The sequence below is a fragment of the Chelmon rostratus genome, chromosome 19 (assembly GCF_017976325.1).
Source record: "Chelmon rostratus isolate fCheRos1 chromosome 19, fCheRos1.pri, whole genome shotgun sequence".
NCBI lineage: Eukaryota > Metazoa > Chordata > Actinopteri > Chaetodontiformes > Chaetodontidae > Chelmon > Chelmon rostratus.
The window spans coordinates 10,404,851-10,423,596 of record NC_055676.1 but is presented as its reverse complement, the minus strand read 5'-3'; the positions used below and the strand labels follow the sequence as shown (position 1 = coordinate 10,423,596).

The 18,746-nt window shown below is 43.0% G+C and overlaps 1 protein-coding gene across 1 annotated transcript in view; it reads left to right on the top strand.

The window, feature by feature from the left end:
- LOC121623406 (RIMS-binding protein 2-like) overlaps positions 1 to 18,746 on the top strand; it is a 54,545-nt gene that overhangs the window by 9,584 nt on the left and 26,215 nt on the right.

The following is an 18,746-nucleotide window of genomic DNA, read 5'->3' as shown; positions in this document are numbered from 1 at the left end:
ATCAATCACTTCATTCAATTCAAGATTTTATTCAAGGATTTTTTTGATAGACATTCAAAGCTTCATCCAAAAACCTCAATAGAGGCTTCAAATGCTTCTAATTGCTGTAGTTTGAGCTGTAGGCTAATGAAATGTGTCCGTTGTACCTTTTTCAAGTAAAAACTCCTAAAGCAACACTGTCAAATCCGCAGTTACTGTGGTTTTGCCCACGCAGCCAGCAGTGAAAACATGTTAGCAGATTGAACTGCTAACAGTAGCGCTCGCTCGTCTACCCTCGTCGCTCACATGAGCCTCACCCTTCAAGTTGTAGTCTGTCTCCCACCTGTGAGCCCTTTCTTGCTTTGTACATCCTTTCTGTTATCTCACCTCTCTCTCCCCCACAAATCCCAGGTCTTTCCCCTCTCTCCACTGCTTTTTCATTTGTCCTCTCTTCTGTCTCCATCAGTCCACTCTTCCCTCTCCTACTTCCTGCCCTAACCTCCTTAGTGCCCACACCCAGGCAGAGGGGATGACTAAGGCCACTAGTGTGGCCTGCGCAGATTCATACACGTTGTAATTTAAGCAGACCTGATGTATATCAGCGAGGACCATGCCGGCCCGCAATCACATTTCAAACATTTTCTGAGAGGTTCATTCCAGACACATTTTAAAACTAGTTTCTTCCTGGTGGTGAGTGACTCTTGATGTCTTTAAAGTTTTCCATATGATCATTCTTATTTAGGAAACATCCAAACCTACAGCCACAATCACAAGCTGCTGAATCTGATCTGCTGTAGTTTCCTTACTGATCCCGAATGGCCGGATCTGTTGTTTTATTACAATTTTACAACTTCCCCTACCAAACAAATGGAGCAAGTCATTATAACCCTCATAAAAAATCAGTATACACAGATTTATAATTGTTCATGCAATTAATAATGTACCTCACGGTGCTGTTTCCTGGGCAACTACTGCTCTAGTCCTTCTTTGAGTTGGAGCTGGCTATAGAAATTGCAGAAAAAAAAGGCAGAATTGGGTTCATCTGAGAGATACAGACAGTTACATAAATGTCCAACACTGATGTGATTGCGTAGCATATACTGACAGTGTCCGAAACAAATTTGTGGTCCATCTTGTGGGAGTACTGAATCATATTAGCCTTAAAAGTGGAGGGGGGAAATAAATTCTGTTGCATCAGAAGGAAAATGTGCTAAAAATATGGCACTGTCAAAATGTAGGGCCCTCCTGGATTAATTGAAAATCCCCTTAACCGGATTAAATCATTTTAGGGGCTAACTGTGATATGCCCACACTCACTCTCACACATACCGATGCGTGGACACGCATGAGCCCCCCACACATAAGCTGATGTCAATATGATATAATTACTCATTGTGACAAGGCAGTGTAGGCAGTGTGATAGCAAGTGTGTTCTGTGTTGTAGTTAAAGGCTAAAAGCTGTGAAACTGTGAGGATTAGAGTTGGAACAGACCGAAAATGGAATAATTGGTCGCATGGGGATCAGATTTACCCACGCCTTTAATACATGTAGAATTTAGCACAAAAAATGTGTTTGGGTTGTGCTTTCAGTCAACTTTACACAAAAGCACCTCAACAGAATTGGAGTATCCCTGCAGGGCTTCTGTTACAGAAATGATGATAGCAGGAAACACTCATCCCCTGCAGCCTTAAGAGGTGGCTATAAAGTGTTTGTACTCCATAATGAAGAAAGAAGGCTGTGGCCAATTTGGATTACCAGCTGTTCGAACTAGTGCTATGCTAGCATGGCATGGCTGTGTGAATGGCAGTGTCGGCCAGTTGGTACACCACTTCAGTCCAGACTGAAAAATATTAACAACTGGTGGATGGATTGCCATGAAATGAAGTACAGACATTCAAGACTCCCTCAGTATAGTTTGATTCCTCAACTCTTCATCTAGCACCATCACCAGGTCAAAATTTGATTTCTGACCAAATACCTGCAAAACTAGTGACATTCTCATTGGCCTCGGTTGTACTTTTTGTTATATAATTCAGCATGCTAGCATGCTAAACTAAGCTCATGGACACGGCAAACATCACCTGCTGAATATCAGCATGTCAACATTGCCACTGTAAGGATGCTAGCATGCTGTGTTAGCATTTAGCTAAAGTAAAGCCTCACAGAACTGCTAGCATGGCTGCAGACTCTTGTTCTCACACAAAAGCTACTACAGATACTCACCCTAACCTTACCTTTACTATTGCAATATCAAACTGTACGTTTGTAGTTCAATGCCCAAGCAAAATTAAAATGGCAATGTAGATTGTGACTGTTTCTAATTAACTACATCATACAGTATACATCTATAAGGTGTTTACACAGCTCAAACTATTGTTGCTTGTTCTTGATATTTACTGTCCTTGTTTACAGAGCACTTCAGAGAAATGTTTTAATTACATTCTGATGAGGTAAAATCTTAATTTGTGTCCTCTTTGCTGAAAAACAGAGTTCCACAAAGGAATACAAAGAATGTTTGATCATAAAATTGTATGCTGTGACTACTGCGATGCCAGAAGTATACAACAGTTTACATGCGTCCACATGGAATAGAATAGACTTAATTTACGTGTCACTCCCCAGCTCTGCAACCGTACAACATAAAGTGCAGTACATATACAAGGAAGCAACATCATACTTCAACGGCAGACGTATGCTTTGTTTCACTGAGTTTTAGGTAAATCGCTGAGGTGCTGAGGACCACTTTAAAGGAGTTGTGAGACCCAATTTACTGTAAAATGCACTGTAAAGGTAAACAGTAACACACAATTATACACTTTATAACATTATATATATTATGCAAATGTATATTCTTTCAATAATCTGAATCCAGACCTTTTCACAGTGATTAATACAAATCTTACCAGCTTAAACTATACCCTGTTTATTATAGGATGGCGAAAGTGGCATCAATCATGACCCAATTCATTTAGTGTCATGGCTTAGGACATGAATTGGGGAGCAGAGGGGAGGAGGGAGTGACTATCCGGCAGCAGCCAGCATCATGCAGGCTGCTGTCATTTCACTCAATTTGGCAGACAGGCAGGCAGGAGGGTCCAGACTGTGGTTGTACAGGGCAGCTTTCCAGTAAACCATCCTTATTTGTATCCCAGACTCCAAGATGTCTGCTCCCTATTGCCAACGATACCTCCTCTCCTAACAGTAGCTCCTGATGTAGCCGATGGTTGTAGCAGTGGAGCTGGCTGATTAATTCAACAGAGTGGATTTCTGCAGCTCACTGCACACGCGTACAGCGCGAGAGGGAAAGGGGGAAATTGAGCAGAGGAGGAGAGAGGGAGCAAGAGAGCACGGAAAAGAGAAAAGGAGAAAATGATGGAGGAAGGGTGTTAAGGAGGAGGGTCTTCGGGGGTGGGGAGAGTGAGAGGAAAGGGAGAATGGGAAAGAGAGAGTGTGTGGAGAGGGGGCGGAGGAAAGAGAGGAAGAGAGAGAGAGAGAGAGAGAGACACGCAGGCCCCGGAGCTGCTACTGATGCTGCTGCTGCTGCTGCTGCAGCCGTTTGACAATTCCCCACCCAGAGAGAGCAGGGAAGAAGGGAGGAGATCAGAGCAAGGAAGGAAGAAGGAGTAAGCGACACCTCAGTCAAGATGCTCCTGTGCTAGCCAACACACACGGTAAATACTAATCCTTTATCAGCACTCTGCTCCCTCTTTACTGCCGCTGTTTGTCTCTGCATCACTGGCCCGAGTGTGTTTGTGTTTGATTTAGCTCTGCTGAGATCCTATATATAGTGCACAGGGTTAGCATAGCCAAGCAGCTGGGGAAAACCTGTCTGTGCAGCAGCTGCAGGAGGAGACAGACATCCACAGAGAAGTGAGAAAGGAGAGGAGGATCTGTACATTTTGTCTCCTCTGGGACTTAATGAGGAAAAAGCAGCATCCAGCTCCTCTCTTTCTTGACTGTAGCAGAGCCACCTGTTTGGAGATGTGTGGGTGTGTGCCGTGTGTGTTGAGGGATGGAGGGGGGGTTACAGTGTATGGGTCTAATGGTGTGTTTGTGGCTTGGAAAGGTTAGTATGTGCATATGAGAATGTGTGTGTGTGCATGGAGTTTTCACGCATGGATAGCGCTGCCTTTTGACTGCTGTCATATTATGACTATAATCTCTCTGTAGTTCGTGTGCACATGCCAGTGTTATTTGTAAAACAGCGTATGTAGACACATGTTCGCACGATCACTTAGACACACTGGCAGAGACACGAACCTGTGGTGCTTTGTCAAACAAATTGATTTTGTATGTGTGGGTGGGTGGGTGTGGGTGTGTGTGAGCTTTGACGTTATCGGCCTTGGTAACCTGAGCCTTTCCTGGTTCCTGCCTGCTGAGAGGTTGCCAGGTGTTGGTGATGAATATTAACCCACTCATAGCTGACTGACACTTGCTTTCCTTGACCTATCCTCATAAGGCAAAGTCTCTTGCTAAATGTGGTTGTGACTGTGTGTGTGTGTGTGTGCGTGTGTGTGTGTGTGTGTGTGTGTGTGTGTGTGTGTGCTCATGGCAAGATGGTGTACTCTATACACTCCCAGTTTGTTCGGTGCACACACAATAGCTAAGACTAATGCAGTTTAATACAACCGCCCTTCGGTTCCTACCTGCATTTTCACTTTTTGTACCAACTCAACTTTATGGCCCCTTTCAAGGCTGTAATTTGCAGTTCTTGTTGAATTGTATTGTGTTATAGTAAGAGGTTATTCTAATATTTTGGCAACCCAATTTATTTCAATGAGGGTGAAGTAAATATTACACATAGTACCTTTTCTTTTCTTTTTAGATACGTTTTTTCCCCCGTTGCTAAGTGCTGCTCATACAAACTGCCATACTGTTGCTGCTTCTGCAAATGTAAACCACATCTCATCCCTTCGTGTAGGATTTTTCGTGGGAACACTTGTTTGTCGGCCAGGTGTTGAGAGCTGCAAAGCTTTACAGGCTGTAAAGAGCTCTGAGTGCAAGCAATGAACATTTACTTTGGTTTGGATTCGGCACAAGCAAGCAAAACGTGTGCCTATAGTTACACAACAACTGGCCAAGGCTGTGCTTAAGTTTGGTCACTACTAGAAAACTTTTGCAGCAAAAGAAAACTTGTCTCGTAGAAAGTGGAACATTACTTGTCTTGTCTCGCTGTGAGCCTTTCGCGGTAAGAAAACCTATCAGGTTTCGTGCTCAAAGCATGTGTGAAATTTGGGGAGGCGTCTTGACGAGTCTCTTTGATGAGTAGAATGGAAGTTGCTGAAATGAGAGAGAAATCGATGCTATCCATGTACAGCGAGCCACTCAGCAGTTGCTCTAATTTCTCTGCTGGATGTGGATATGCTGCCATACATGCTTAAAACAAGAAGGTGTAGGTTAGAATACACATGGTTCATATGCCTGCACCATGCATATGTTTGAATATATGGCTGCGTGGGCGGGTGACAGACCAAAGGAGGAATATGGCAGAGGAGAGAGATAGAATTGTTGCTCTGACAGCTCTGTTTAAGTCTCTTTTTGAAGCATTTTGCTTTGTATAAGTGCTGTAACTTTCTCTTTCTCACTCCCTCTCAGTCTACCCTCTTTTATCTCTCCCCTTCCCTTTTTTTTACCACATGAATGCAAAGAAATCACGTAGCAGAATTGATGGAGAAAATCTTATATACCCCCCTAATCATGCTCCCCTTGCACCATTCTTCCACTTCTTCTTGCACTTCTTCATCTCCATGCGGCAGACTGGTTGTCTGTGCCAGCTGACGTTCGGTTGGATGCCAGAGGGCGAGAAGGAGAGAGGGAGGAAAGAAGATAGGGGAAATGAAACTTGTGTTTTCAGTCTCATGGCTGATTTCCTTGCTCCTCTCCTGAGATTATCAGTGAGTCTGGCAGCCAAAAGGCAGCCTTCTTGACTAATCCAAATGTTCCTCAGGACATACAGGCAGTGCTAAAACAGTCTCCAGCAGCCTCACAGGGGTGTGGCAGCACGTATCGATAGACACATATGTGCACTAACATGTGGAGACAGAGATGGAGTTGTACATGAGCGTGCCTTTGTGTACTTTACATGCACACAGACAATCACGCTTTTGCACATTTACCCTGGATTACATGCCTTCTTACACACTCCCCCACATTTTCGCTGTATTATTAACAGAGCGTATCCATGCGCGCTTACACTTACTGTACTGGAAAGCTCCACCACATCATATAGAGTCGATCCTGCTCTATGCTTTGTACATGTGGGGGATTATGTTTTTGTGTTTTGTGCACTATTTTATATCTTAGTGTGCACACTGACTGTGCTCCTTTGGTGTATTAACTGTTCATTCGTCTGCAGGTTTGAATCGCAAACAAATAAGACAGCTTTTGTTTGCAGCACTTGTTCGCAGGCTTACATCCAGACAATTCAAAGAGCATCAGATATGTTAGATGTGATACTTCATTGCTACTTTTTATCATCCTGACACTCCATACCTGAAAGAGAACAGTTTCTATAGCAACCCCATCATCCCCTCTCTTCACCCCCACCCGCTTTGTGTGTGTGTTTGTGTGCGTGTGCGTGTGCGTGTACACTCAAGCTGTGTAGCTCCAGAAGCGAACACATGCCTGAATATGAGTGAGTGCTGTATTGATTGCTAGCATACACGCCATAAGTGTTGATGTCATTTAGCCAGCGGGGAGAGCAGAGAGGGAAACAATAAAGGAACATTTCCTCTGCACATTTCCTGGCAGCTTTTCAAGATACACAGAACTTATATTAAAGGAAAGACACAGAGCACTGCAGAGGGAAAAAAGCAAAAAGAGTAGGGTGGGGCAAAGAAGCAAAGTGAGAGGATGGAGAGAGTGAGCGTTAGTAGTAAATAGCTGTCTGATAGAAGTCTAAATACACTTAAGTTATCATGTCATGCAGGTGCTCGTTTCCAAATGATTCCCCATCTCATGAATTAAATGGGTACAGATGGAGCGGGCGATTTTTATACAGGGTATATAAAACAGGTGTAGTTTTAAATACTTTTCCCGAATGCCAGGCTTTGCCAAATGGACTTCCTCTTCATCTGCCATCTACGTCACGTTACTGAGCATCAGTTAAGGACAAGTGTACAGAGTCCTCTGTATGACGTCGCTAAAAGCCTCTATGACCCTCAACCAAGTTATACGACATTGTTTATAGTTTTGGCATATGTGTGGGACAGTGTAGCGGACCAAAGTGCCCTTTCAGAAACATAATTTCACCACAGCACTGCCAGGCTAGGTGAGCCCTTTAGCAAAGGATCATGCTGACAGCAGGCCTGTTAATTCGGCACAACTAATTGTCTCCCACTGTCACCTGTGTATTTTTTCTTTCTCCTTGGGCTCCTCTTTCTCTAATGATCACACTGTTCTCTCACTCCTTTCCTCTAAATATCCTCTTGATTAAATTCTCTTTCCTACATTGTACCTGTCGTGTGTCTCTGTCTGTCCACACTTTCCTTCACTCAACCCTTCCATTCTCTCCTCTTTCTTTCAGTCCCCAGTGTTTTGTGTCTGGAAGGGCTTGAATGATTAAACATAGGACAGAAGCCTTTGGTGGACTGAACACCAAGGGCAATGAGATGGCGGGAAGCAGGGAGAGAGGAGTACACAATGTCAGACAGACCAGTCTGTTCGGATACAGATGACATGACAGGACCCGTGCTCCTGTAACTGTCACCTATTGCTCTGTGCCACCGAGTCCCGCTCACTTGAGACCTTAAACTCCGTCACATGCATCCGCTGTGCAGTGTTACTGGAGCCATTATGGAATTCTCCATATGTATATCACTGAATCCTGAACAGAAATTCAAGCACAAATAATAGACACAAATTGATTTAATTTTATTTACAGTAAAATAACAGCTGGAAGAACCTTTTTTGATGTACTGAGATAAAACCAGATGTACTGTTTCTCCTCCATAAGCGAGTGTTTTTAAATTCCAGCGTCTCATTATCCTTTTTTTTTTTTTTTTTTTTTTTGACAGGACACTCTCCAGACATCTGTGAGCTTGACAAGATGTAAGTCAAAGGGAGATTAAAATGGTGCTTTGAATGTTTTGGTCAAAGGCTAGCGATGCAGTCATGGTGGCAATCCCAAGTCTTTTTTTCCACGTTGCACTGCATCTGCGTTGTTGCTCCGCTGAAAAGAGGAACCATCTGGTAGACTGGGTGCTATAACGTGGGGGAAAAAGTAAGGAAACACGTAAAGTAAGCAATGATTTATTCATATAGCACAAAAGTTACAAAATGCAAATATCAAGCAGGCTGATAGGAACAGATGCAAGAGAAGCAGAATTGTTAAAATAGAAATAACATTCGATAGCATTCATTAAGAAAAGCAAAGGGATATGTGGGACTAATGTTGATGATCTACTCTAATACTAAGAGCGTTAACGTTTAGCAAAAGCTCACTCTTCAGCTCTGGGAATATCCAGTAGACACTTGTTAGTCGACCTGACAGACTTTAAGTCAATTAAGAAATGTACTCGGGGACTTCAGAGCCTGATAAATAAAACAAAAAATATTATAATGAATTCTAAACTCTACTAGCGGCCAATGGAAAGATGCCAGCACTTGCATAATGTTCTCTTCAGCACTTTGTCTTTGTTAGAAGATGGTCTGCAGCATTTTCAAGCATCTGCTGATGAGTATAAAATGCAAGTTTTGTACTGTTTAGCATTGCAGGAGTACCCTAGTTTGTCCTTATATGGCTGTTTGTAATGGGATATACATGCAGTAGCTGCTGTTGCAGATTGATTTTTTTCTATATACAGATACCCTCTAGATTGTAAACCCCCATTGAAGCTGATTGTAGGGAAACCTCTGCTCAGGCTCTGTCAGTGTATTTCTGTTTCTAGCATACTGTACATTTTCGCAACTGTGCAATGGGGTCAGATGTAAATTATTTAGCACTTGTGCAGTATGTTTTGCTGCAGATTGGGGTCACGTGAGCGTGTATTTGTGGGTGTTGTGTGTGTGTGTGTTTGTGCGTGTGTATACACATATAGAAACATGCGTGAGGAAGTGTGTGCGTCCCTGGCCGGATGTGGATTTGTGTGTGCTTTATCATTTATACGCAGGTTTGTGCGTGTATGCGTGCGCTTGTGTATTCTGAGCATGAAGGTCCATCCAAGCATTATGTGAGCATGAAGGCCCATCGAAGCACATGTAATCCCTAACCAGCTCTTGGGCTCCTCATTAGCATTACACTGATCTTCCTCAGAACTTATTTTCCAGCCCTCTGATATTCTCTGTGTGGCCTTAGGGAACAATAGGTCCTGTTCACATCAAATGTGTTATGTCATCGATGTGACTGGAAGCTTTGCTGCCCACGTCATGGGAGCCCTGTTTCACTCTCACTGCCGGCTCCCACAGTATGTGCATACAGTGCAAGCACACACACTTCAATAAGCACACTCCCATGCCCTTATATTCCCCTCGGGGCATGTGTATTCTGAAGAGAGGCCAATGTTTTCCCTGGAGGGCTCACCATATACAGTACAGCTGGAGCACCTCTACATATCACATATAGTTTGCAGTCAAAATTGATACGCTCACACAATCTCCTGCTTCCTCCCTGACCCTGTTCAGACCACTTTCAGATTGCAGTTAAATCCAGTTAGGATACATTGCAGTTCACATCTGGCATCAAATGTCAGATTTTTCACTGAGGAAACGCAGACTGCTGCCGTTACCAACATTTAAGGCTGTTCCAGATCATGCTGGACAACAACGAGGGAAATGTGGTGAAATCTTTGGACGTCAGTCAAAAACGGTGGTCTTCGTATAAGCTAAAGATAAGCTGCCTCAAGAATTATTAGAATACCAAAATCCACCAGTTTCACAGCTGCTGCAACCCACATCTTCAATCTAACCAATCAAAATATGACCTGAAATGAAAAATACACTGGTGAGCTAGTGTAATGCTACTGTACTTTTTTGTTACATACAAGCGGGCTGACAAAGCTTGTTCATCTTTTTGTCGTATTTTCAAAACATGAGAGTGGCACAGATGGAAGAGTTATTTTCTATTTACATCTCAGTGATGCAATTCATCGCACCATCTGACGTGCCGGGAAACTCACATCATACAGTCTGACACAAACGGCGATAAAGACTTTGCGTGAGACCCATCCTGCACAGTGTGACATGCATTGAACTTGTAAGACAGCTGTTAGTGCACTATAGTCTATAGGAGCCTTAAGGCTGCAATGATACGATGTTTTGATTAATCAGTTAATTCCTTAGTATGTAAAATGAATAATAAAGGCATGAAACTAAAGCCCACTGCTGTACAGGAGCCCTTTTCTCAAAAGCAATTTGCGAGTGCTGCTTATGTGCTCATCACAAATGACTGTTGCTTGCAGATTGCAGATAGATTTTTGAGTCCTACACGTTTCCCACATGCTTTGATTTTTAGAGAGAAGTGTCATAATTAATGGGAGAGGAAATCATCTCATGTTGCAAATTTAGCGAAGCCGGCCCCTGCTTGAGAAAAAAGCTATTTGGTAATTCACCTCAGGTGTGTGCCTGCAACTTTGAGCTGTTTGACAGCAGCTCTGCTTTGTTACTATGTGCTCACATGCAACGCATACACAGGGACAAACATTACAGAAACGAAGCAGAGCTCACATGAGTAACAGGAGAAGCGACAGACGAGGTCGAGGAGTGAGGTGAATGGGGATGTGTGTTACATGGAGGAGAAGTTGATCTCTCCTGACGGTAGCGTCGGCCTCTCCCTGCCTCTCCTCTGTCTTCTCTCCACCATAAAACTCTGGATTATCTCCTGCTCTGTTAGAGGCAAGTAGTGGAGTTCACACACACCAGACGCACACACACACACACACACACACTCGACAGGATGGAGAGAGACGGGGGCGTTTAAACAAAACGCTTGCTGAGAAGAGGTGAGCAAAATTCTGAACTCCATATCCCAGAAGGTTCTCTATTTGTGCACAGATTTGAGTCTGTGAACACGTCTTGATGAAATCTTAAATATTTGCTTTAACTTAGCACAAGAGACTCACAGTGATTTCTTCCTCGTCAGAAGATTGAGTATGTGCATAAAATCCTCGCTGCCACATTGACCTGATGGAGTCTTCTGGACTTGAGACGTTGTTAATATTAAACGTCTGTGACTGCGTAGGCTGGGTTTCCATTCAAGCTCCAGTTGATCCACATTATTAAATCTGCAGGAGTGAGTCACATGTTTCATATTCAGACATTTTTTCAAACCTTTATTTACATATCCACTAACAACAGGGGGTTCCCTTGAATTATTAGCACATTATACATCGTGAGAATTGACCGTTTTAACTTGATGGAGTGTGTGCGTGTGTGTTTGTTAAAGAGGTAATTCTTGCCAAAATGAACCATTTTTGAGGCTTTTTTTGTTCATTTATTTGCATTCCTTCGGTTTCAGATGAGAGGTCTGGAACACAGTGGATGCTACAAGAGCTTAAGGCTAATGTATGCCAGGAGACGCCAGTTACGCAACTCATTCATGCTTGCATGCATGCACACACACACAAACACACCCACGCACACACACACTCCAACTCAAGCTTCGCTATATTGGCATTACCGGCTGCCATCTGCGTCCACAGTTTACACTTATTTGAAATGGCCTCATAGGTCATGTGGCCGTGACGTACGTGTGTTTGCTCACACACATACATAAACACCTGTGCAGACGTGCGTCACAACTAGCCACACATTTATATTTTATGAATGAGCCACCCGTAGAGACACATAAGTTGCATAGGTTAGAGGAATGTCAGCTGATAATGAACAAGACACATGAAGGGAAGTATACTGATGTTGTAGTATACTGTGATACACTGCTGTTGATGTGAACTGCACTTCATGATGTGCACCAGGATAAGATGAGCAGCGCGAAAAGGCTGTAGTCCACAATGACGCACATCACCACGACATGACTTAAAGATGAAATGACAGTCATGTGAAGGTGCTGTGCAGCTGCTATTAAAGTATTTGTTTAGGTCTCATGCTGCAAACCACAGGTAATGCACAGTATTAACGGCATTACAACCAACTGATCTCAAAACGCTCTTTAGACTTTCAACAGTCTGCCAGGGAAGCTGATGTTTGGCTGGAAGATTAAGTGGGATTAAAGTTGCACATTCTCTTGTTGAAAAACACCTACGAGGCCCTTCAGAGGACAAACTCCACGTTATATATATCATCTTTTATGCTGCAGCGAAGACCTTGCCAATGCTACATAATAAATCTCCAAAATGTCCCTCATTTTCATAACCAATTCCTTAAGTGGGGATATACAGTGCCAATGTAGAACAGCCTTAAAAGGCAACCTCAACCTTGAAAGTGTGTCCTCATTTTAGATACGTTTGGTTGTTGTTAACTGGTTTGGGATCTACAATAAATGATCACACTGGTGGCTTTGTATGTTTTATTTCATTAACAGTTTTTGTTATACTTACAACACCGCCAGCCATTTTCTTTTTAAGAGGTGATTGGTTTCTTTTCATTTCAGTAGGCTTCGGTCTTGAAATATGCTGCGAGGTACTACAATCATTTTGGAAATGCCTCTTGAGTCAGCTGATATGAGTTTTGTGAGAGGCAACACCCTAACCTAACCTAAATTTCTCTGTAAAGAATGCCAGACATGGTGAAAAACATTTCCTTCCTCATCATTCATTTGTAGAGTTGATTTTGTGGACGTTATTAATCGTTTACATCCATGTTTTGTAGCTTGAAGTCTTCCTCTTCTTTACCTTTGCTGGGCTACACAACCGCCAGCTGCTGGTCAGCGGAATAGCGTGAAACTGAAAAGAAGAAACCAATGGCAGTAGAAGCTATGGCATTTATGGCTATTATGGCATGCTTTTGAAAATGGTTGTCATTAAGTATTATGCAGTTTGTGGGGAATGGTACAACAACTGCAACAATGATTTTTCATCTATGATTCATACGTCTAAATTACAGAAGTGAACATGTTAAAATTTAGATATGTATGTTGGCCAGTGTTTGATATTTAAACTGAGCCCGTTGGTGTGAAAACCGCTGGCCCTGATCTGCAGGAGCTTAGAAGGCCCCAGTTTGGGGAGCTGTCCATGGTCCTGACTGCTTCAGGCATTTGAACAGTGATTATCTTTCATGCCCCAAGCCCCCCCCCCCTCCCATCCCACAGTTTTTAGCAATCATTACCAATAATAGGGGAAACAACTGATAAAAAAAAGTTTTTTTTCCCCTCTGTTCATTTTCATATTAATTCAAATTTGTTTAACTTCATATTTTTCCCCTGGTCATCCACGCCCCCCTATGCAGTTGGGGGGTGGTGGTGGTGGTTGAACCACTGCATTAGATGATGTTGAACAGGCAGCTGATGTTGCAGCAGCCATTAGCGGTGGGACAGCAGTCATGGCTCTGAATCCATTTGCTTATTCTCCAACCACAGAAGTGCAGAACAATCTTTGACACACAGTTGTTGGTTTGCACACACATTAACTGTAGTCGTCCTTTTAAACCACTCAGCACAAGGTTTAGTGGCTGGCAGTGGAGGGAGTTATCTGTTTATAGTATCAAACTATTACAATAAGACTGAAAAAAAATTGGTACAGCAGCGCGAGGTCTTTTGTTTGCGGATCTGTTCAAACAACCAGCCTGCACTGTACATAATATGACTTCCAGAGGAAAACAGAGAGGAGATTATGCCTCTCCTATCTAGAGAGTGAGGTGAGGTTGTAAAGAAAATGAATTTATCTCATATGTTCTTCCAGCTTTCGTCATGAACTCCAGTTTAACTTTCACATGGAGTTGCTGTTTGAAAAAAAGATTATTATGCAGCAAATAGCATGTTGCCCAACAGATGATATTTCTGTACTTTCCAGATACACTTATTGAAGTTAATGGACACATTGCACGTCTCTGTTTGTCTTTACCAGTGCTCCCACTGAAGACAGCACGTGTTGTTAGTGTCTTTCCCACTCTGTTCCAAGTGGAACAAAGTGCTCCCACTATAACATGTGATTAATGATGATCCCCCGGGGAGCTGAGGGAGCAGTGGCAATCCTCAACCCACGAGAATCCCATTTAGAGTCAGCAGTAGCCATCGTAAAATTCTCTGCACCCATGATTTCATCCTTCATCTGTTCTCCACTATAACTTCTGCATTATAACTGAGGCAGCTCCAGGGTTATTCCTTCTCCAATACTGTATTGCAGTATTCAACAATAACCAGTATGATCCAAACCTGTATTTCTAAAGTAAGCAAATCCAAGATCCTGTTTGTGTAATTTCCTGTCGGCTTGCAGGAGGCAAGATTTGAATGTTGCAGTTAATATCCATTAGCAGCTTTTTTATTCTTAAGTGGCACATCCACAATACAGAAGCATTAACACATCTTTAAATACATTTAAAGCTTGCATTGCTGTATAATACAGCATGTTGAAGATTTAAAGCCTTTGCTGTGAAGAGCAGCTGCGTGAACAGAACTAAATTTGCATTTGATTAAACAAAGCTGTGGTGCGCTCTGTAATGAATGGAGAGGACTATTCTTCCCATTCATTTTAAACTCATTTTGGATCAGTGTGAATGCATGTAGGAGATCCAAGTAAGCACGTCCAAATTAAATCATTTTCAATTACATTCTGCTCAGCTCCTCATCATCAGGTAATGATAATCCAGTGGGAAATACCCACCACACAATACAAAATAAATATTTTATATACTCACTTTTATCTTGTTGGCCAAATCAAAGTAACTTCCTGGTCTGGTTTGGACCAGAGCAAACAGAGTTCATATGACAGAAAACATTACACTGCAGATTTCTCGCAGACTTGCTGATGCAGTGATGCACAATAACAACCAGAAGCATTGCCTCAATCTAATATGTCGTAATTGTGTTATTTATGGTACAGCTCGGCCCCTTCCCTTCAACATGGCCTGATCACAATATTGTGTCGTTTGACATAAATGATGAAGCTTGCCTGCTTTTCAGGCATCCTCCAACCGAAATGTATCTCTCGAGTGTGAAGCACTCAGGTGGCTGATCTTCAAGGGAAAAAAAACAAAATAGAGATTGCTCAGATCACTCTTCTTCGCTTCTCCGCAGTCTTTGCACACAACCAAGTGAGCAGGTGCTGCTGCTGCTCTTCTGTCTGTTGTCTGCTCTGCTCAGCTTTGTCAGCCGAGCTCAGTAGACTCCAGTCAACATTTGTTCAGGCATCAGTTCCTCATTGCAAGCTTTGCTTTAGATGTCTGGGTTTGCTCTCAACAGCAACTTGATACGTGAGCTGATACAGAAGGGCCCAGTGCTAACCCGTGTCTTTCTTAGGATGATCAAAACTAGAAATGAGCTAAAAATGTGTTTTTGAAGATGCAAAGACACATCCCTTAAAAGACTAATTTGACATGTAGGAAAATAAGCTTATATCTTTCTTCCTGAGAGTTTGATGAGAAGATTACATACTTGTCCCTTAAATATGAGGGTACGGCCAGGCGACATGTTATATCTTGTTCATTAATTTTTTATAAAAACGTTAGTGTAAAAGCAGCAAATTTTTGTCAAGGAAACTGGCTATCCTGGCTCCACCTGGTTCCAGTCTTTATGCTAAGCTAAGATAACCATCTCCTTGCCAAAGCTTTATATTTAGTTTGACTGGTGTGAGAGTGGTATGGTGGGAAAAGGTATTGGGATTTTTGATGGGAATTATTAACGGAAATTAGCATCCTGATTTTGAGATTATCTTAACAAATGATCCGTTTTTACTTTGCATGCTTAATGTCCACATGTGTGGGGACTTAGATATATTTTCTGTGCTCTGTGAAAACAAACTAATAGCTGCTGGCTTCACATTTCTATCCCAATCTACTCCTCTACCACACAACACTGAGCTACAGCAACCTTAAAGGGTCAAAACTCAGAATACAGCCACCACCAGGTGGAAACATTGTGTTTGCAAGGAAACACTGACCGACGTGTGATGTGCATTGTTTTTGGAAATATGACGCATGATATACTGTCTCTAAAAGTGTATGATTCAACATATTCCATGGTCTAGTGTTAAAAAAAGCTAACAAAAATTGCAATAAATTGTGATGTCAATTGTTGGAAAACCGCATGGTCTGAAAGAATCTCTGAAATTACCTGCCGGTGTTCGTCTGATTGGCTAGTGTTCATTGCTTGTTAGGGTTAGGTGGTTGTTAGATAGTTAGGGTTTGAAAAAAAGGGTAAGGGGAAGAGGCAGTCAGAGGCAGCAGAGTAAGGAGTGAGTTTTTGCAGGATTCGTGTGAGCAAAAAAATAAGGCTGGGAACCAGAATAATGGCCCGTCAGAACAATGGCGTGGCTCCCAGGGAGAGGGTGGCCACAGTGAGCAAGCAGGTTTAGGGCCAGCAGCTAAATTAGTGGGTTTGGAGAGACAGTGATAATCGTGGTGGTGATGGAAGGGAAAGTGCATGCATCAATTTGCGTGTGTGTGTGTGTGTGTGTGCACGCATGGGGTGGGGTGGGGGAGGCAGAGATAGATGGAGAGAAAAGACAGAAGAGGAAGGAAGAAATAAGTTGTCAGAGTGAATTAGTCATTCGTAGTGTTGAGGTCTCTCCCTCTAGCCTGTCCACTTTTTCTGCACGCGCATATGGATCTCAGATTTCACAACCACGCACAGATTCACACACACACACACACACACACACACACACACACCACACTTTCAATCACACAGATCTGCACAGATGTCCTCGCAGTGCTGTCAGTCCTGTTAAATTGTTATTTCTTATGAGAACAGCTAATTATCATATCCTTTATATATTTGAACCAGATTTCTCTGTTTATTTGTGCATATTGAAGGTTTAAAATTGGCACAGGAATGTGTGTGTGTATGTGTGTGTGTGTGCGTGTGTGTGTCCCTTGGCTTTGCAGTATAGCACTGTGTTTACAAGATGTTACGGAGTGTTAAGCAGAGCTGTCAATGTGTGATTCACTGGAGGTGGGAGAAGCAGACATCATTCCTGAGGCCCATAAAAAGCAGCCTTTAAAAGGTCACTGATTTCTTTTTCTGTTTCTTTTGTTATAAGACTCGACAAAACTTCTAACTCTTTTTTGCTGTTTTCCCATCTGTGTTTGCCAATCTTCCCTAAAATTTTAACACAGCCCTGCACCCCAGGTATCTTTACATCCCTTCCAACCCCGACCGCTCTGCCTTATGGTGTCAAGTGCAAGGCCATGTCCTGGGGTGTCTGTGCAGAGGACGGCTGCAGCTGACACCTCATGATGTGCCGTGTCTCCATAATTACCAGTCAAATGCAGGAGAACACGATCGTTTCTGGCTGCTACAGGAGCTAGGTGTGGCTCAGTGTACTCACAGCTCTGTCGTCTGTAGCGATGTACTGTGGCGACAGCGTTACACAATAAGAGCAGCAAGTGAACTCACTCACCAGTCTCTGTGTCTTCCTGTCCTTGTCTGTTCTCTATCTGTGTCTTGGTTTGATTGTGTCTTCCTCCGACAGGCCTGGCTGTCTCTCTGCCTGCACACAAAGAGATGGATGAACCTGGCTGGCCCCTCACTTTGTCTGTTTTTCTCCCTTCTCCTCTCGGCAAGGGTTTATTGAGTCCCTTGATTTGTACTGCTAAATTTGATCATAAACCTGAGCTGCACAGTGTTTTCTCGTGCAGAAGCTGGCATGCAAGAGTATATCATAGCAATCAGGCACAAGTAAGCCGATTGTATGTGTTTATGGAGTATGTTAAATGAGACAGACAGCAGTGCTTTATGGAGCAAGAATGCACCTTTTGGGAGTAAGATTGTGCTTCAGTCACTCAGAAATCTACATTTCTAGCCAGTTTATTTCAAAACCTACACAAAGTACTAAATACTGCAGAAGACAATTGAATTAAATCCTCCTTTGGAGATTATGAATGGACTTATTTTATATGTGGGGGCACAGATCATCATGCTAGACATCAGTGAAAACAAACGCTGTGATCGACTCATGTTGCTTTTTGCTTGGAGAAAAAACTGAACAGAGAAAAGAGCGGCTGCTATTAAAAAATAACTTATCCGAGTGTTATAGTCAGGATGCTGGGACTGACAATCAGCAGTATGAGCGCAGTGCACAGACATGAAGTGGTATTATGTGCCAGGATATGACCAGTCGCAGTGAAATCACTCTTGAATGCTCAGAGCTGTGATAGGAGGAGAGCATTGCCCTAGTTTGAGTCTGGCGTAATTATGTAATGCTTGAGTACCTGCAGCACCGGCGGCATGACAACTTCTGAATGTGAATCTGGGCAGTGGAGAGAGCGCAGACAGGAGCTGCACACCTCTTTTCAGTCCTTTTACGTGATATGCAACTTAATCTCATCGTGAGTTTGCTAGGTTTCACTGACATTATGCGCTCGTTAGCTTATTTTGCATTCGGCTGACACATTCAGCATTCGACTTCATCCGCTCGCCTCGTCATTTTATTTCCTGAGTATTTCTCCCTCAAACCTCTTCCCACTTCCCTTTCCTCTTTCCCATTAGCTTCCTTCCTCCCCTCTTCCTGTGCCCACACCCTCTTTCTCAGCTCTCCCCCTACATTCCTAAAGCCACATACCAAATGGAGGGTGACAGTGTGCAATGTGGGTTTTGTCTTAGAGAAAAGCTCAGCCCCCCAGACGCTCATGCATACAGACGGAGGGCGGGATCGGCACTAACCTGAGCCTTTCATCTGTCGCTGTTGTCACAATTTTGATGGAGTTGTACCGTGTGTCT